This window comes from Gavialis gangeticus, unplaced genomic scaffold, assembly GCF_001723915.1.
Source record: "Gavialis gangeticus isolate Ggan-Ray unplaced genomic scaffold, GavGan_comp1, whole genome shotgun sequence".
NCBI classification, from domain to species: domain Eukaryota; kingdom Metazoa; phylum Chordata; order Crocodylia; family Gavialidae; genus Gavialis; species Gavialis gangeticus.
In genome coordinates, this window is record NW_017728960.1 from 1473700 (window position 1) to 1477130 (window position 3431).

The 3431-nt window shown below is 52.8% G+C and overlaps 1 protein-coding gene across 4 annotated transcripts in view; it reads left to right on the plus strand.

Moving 5' to 3' along the window:
* Positions 1-3431, plus strand: part of BCAN (brevican) — a 56288-nt gene that overhangs the window by 42232 nt on the left and 10625 nt on the right. The gene's annotated exons all lie outside the window — the stretch shown is intronic.

Consider the following 3431-nt stretch of genomic DNA (forward strand, 5'->3'; position numbering starts at 1 on the left):
AGGAGAACATAGAGACACTCTGGCCCCCTTAAGGTTCCCACTGGAAAACAGAACCGTGAAAAAGGAAAGCCCTATTTGGAAACACTAAGACAGGGCTGGAAAACCTCAGGGGAGAAGTCACTTGGTGTTAACTTAACCCAGGTATCTCTCTTCAATACAGGACATCCAGCAACCCAGATGAATTAAATATCTAATTTTAGATTTAGATTAAATTTAGATTAATATCTACCTTTGATAACCATTTGACTGCTTCAGGGGAAGCTGCATGGATTGATTTTTTTTTTTAGATCACCATTAAATGATGCCATTGGGCAATTTGTTCAGAATGTGTTGTACCGTATGAAAAATGACAACCCTCACTCTCTTTGATTCTCCATTTAAGATTGCCCAGTTTGGTTGCCTCTGATTGCCCAGTTAGATCATTTAATGGTGATCTAAAATCAAATTTTCTGTTGCAAAGAGCTCAGAATTGGTTTTTAACATGTGAAATTCTTGTGTCTATGTGCCCTGAAGAGTGCTAGCGCTGCATGGAGTCGCAGGTGCCCTTGAAAGGACTTCAAGGCACGCCAGGTTACTGCAGGACCCCGTTTGGAAATCCCTGGGCTAGATTTCATAGATTTTTAGGGTCGGAAGGGACCTCTGTAGACCATCGAGTCCAACCCCATTCTGAGCCTCTTATTCTAAGGGCACCTATCTGTCGTGCTCTGGTAGTAGAAATTGTTGGTGTTGACAGCACAGCCCCTATTCCCAGAGTTTTCAATAGATGTCTGGGCACAGTATCATATCTGAGGGCACATGCACAGAGAAATGCCAGTGGTGCAGGGCATTGCAAGTCCCCTTTTCCCTGCTGCAGGTGGGCCCCCATCTCCCCTGTGATGTGACAGACAGACACTGCTTTCTGCTGCGGGTCACTGCCACCAAACAGGCTTTGCTTTCCCTCCCCAGCCCTGGTCTAACCCAGTTCATCTTTGCACACCCCCCGGGCTGATCGGCTGCTGCGTCCTTCAGCGGCAGTTGAGGGTGCGGTGGTCTCTCCATTCAAAGGAAAGGGCAAGGGCCAGGAGGGAGTGCATCTCTATGCTGTCACTTTTATGTGAATGGGGGCATAGCAGAGCCGTAGCCCTACTTTGCACCTTCCTGATCTCCATGTTCACCCCATTCCCAGGCTCTTTGTGCAGAGCCAGGGCTGCATTTCTCACCACTTTCTGTGCTGTTCCTTGCCATAGTCCTAGGAAATGCAGCACAGGGCGCCGGGATTCTCCAAGGAGAGCCGAAAGCTGGTGTTTAGAGGTAGGTTGAACCCCTTCGAGGCCTGTTGTCCACTGCTGAGAGCATAGCCAGATCTCTGAGGGACATCTCCATCACTCAGCGCGTGGCAGCAGATAGCTTTGAAGGGGGAACTGCTCCTTCCAATGGCTTCCTGGAGGGGCATGGGACCAGATGCCTTTGCAGTCCTCACCCTGAGAGCTGGCTCCAATGTGACTCTGCCATCCAGCAGTCTCTTGTGCTTTCCATAAGCTCCTTTGCCCCGATCAGGCAGAAGTCCCAGCCATGATGCTGAATACTGTTATCTCCCCGCCAGAACAGTAGCAGAGACTTTGTCTTTCTGGCTGAGTCCCCTGTGCTCATCGCCTCTTGCTGCCGATGGCCCCATGGCTCTTTGCTCGCATTGCGCGAGATCTGTCCCACTGATAAACACAGATGGGGTCAAACCATTGCTTCCCTTCACCCCAAACAGGACCACACTGGCCCCAGTGCCTAGCCACAGGAGGCAATTTTATTTGGGGACTGCCCCTGAAAGAGACCCGGTCTTCCAAGGAAGCAAAAGAGCTATGAAGACCCTCTCACATCCTATTCTGGCATCTCAGAAATGGGTAACCCTAGTGGGAACAGGCCTAGCTTTGATCTGAGAGCTAATCCCAGCTGTATCAGGGGCTGGTGGCTGAGGACGTAGGCTTCTGTGCTTTCCTGTGTCTGCAAGGCACAACCCGGTCTCAAGACCATCTCCAACACCAGCAGCAATTGCAGGAGCTTAGAAGTGGGTTTCTTTGGGGGCCAGATCATGCTATTAGTAGAATCACAGGGCACTTGTACATGTTACGTTATGTTACATACATGTTATCTTGCAGGCTTCTAGCCTTCACCGATCCCCTTGGGCCACCCTGCCAATTGTTTTATCGGAGCACAGCACAAGCTAGCTGCTTGCTGGAGTAGCGTAGTGCTGCTGTTCCCACCAGAGAGCTGAGAAACTGGGGGTGGGGGTGAAGGTCAAACCCTTCAATGTAGGAGAGTCTGGGGGTTATTAGGCGCCTCGCTGGAGAAGGCCTTAAGAGCTCACCAGCAGCCAAGAGCCAAAAGCAAGCTGAAATGGCTTGAGCGTTGCCACCAGCAGTGTCATAGTAGCGAAGAGCACAGTACGGGTTCATTGTGTCTGCATTTGCTCAACTTCTTGAGGGTGGTGCTGGCATCTCTCTGCCCAGCCAATTCAGGGGCCCAAAGCTGCCTTTTGACATTGTAGGCATCCTTGTCCCATCTGTACATGAAGGTAATAGCACTGCCCTCCTGGGCCTGCTAGGATGCACGCTTCAGACAGCAAGGTTAGGACCTGGGAAGGGGGAGCCGCAATGTCTCAGAGCACAAGCCCCATGTCTCATCATCTAGGGTGACAGCTGCGCCTGAAGGATGATGGCACCACGGCTGGGGAGACAGGCCAAGATGATGGGGTGACCGCAAAGGCAGCCATGCGGCACGCATCCGCTGCTCCATTTAGCTGCCAGCATCAGGGCTTGCAAAGGCTGCTCATGGGCCATTAGTTGACCCAGCATCAAGGTGTCTGCTGCGCTCCATTGAGGACGTGGGCAGGACTTAATAGAGCTCCTCGGTGAGGGGCCAGAGGGACATTATGTGCTGCCGGAGCCTTATGGTGGGACAGTTTGTCTCTGGCGCTGTCACTTGTCCTCTAGAGACCCAGCCTGGGGCACGACAGGGAACAGACAGGATAGGGATGGGACGGGGTGGGCACTGCAACAATCCTGGCATGGCTAAGGTTGGCAATGAGCAAAAGACTGGGCAGGAGGGGGGCAGCGGTAGGGAAACTGAGGCACGGAGACTGTCTTTGCTCAGAGGGACAATGGGAGGAAGCACGTTAGGCAAGGAACCCAGGCGTCCCGGCAACCCCACTGCAAAGGCAGTAGGTTGATAATGGGCAGGGGCCATGGGGGGAGGAGGGTGTCACTCACTGAGGTGGGCTCGGGGGCACTGCATTGCCCCCCCAACCTCCAAAAAAAAACCTACCGCAAATGGCTGTTTGGTGCCTAGTGCCTAGCAGGTGGCCTATTTCCAAGGTTTCAGGATCAGGCCCAACAAGGTGCCTGCCAGAGCATGACTGTGATCACTAAAGGTAGCTGCTGTTCCCCCCCCCCCCCCCCCCC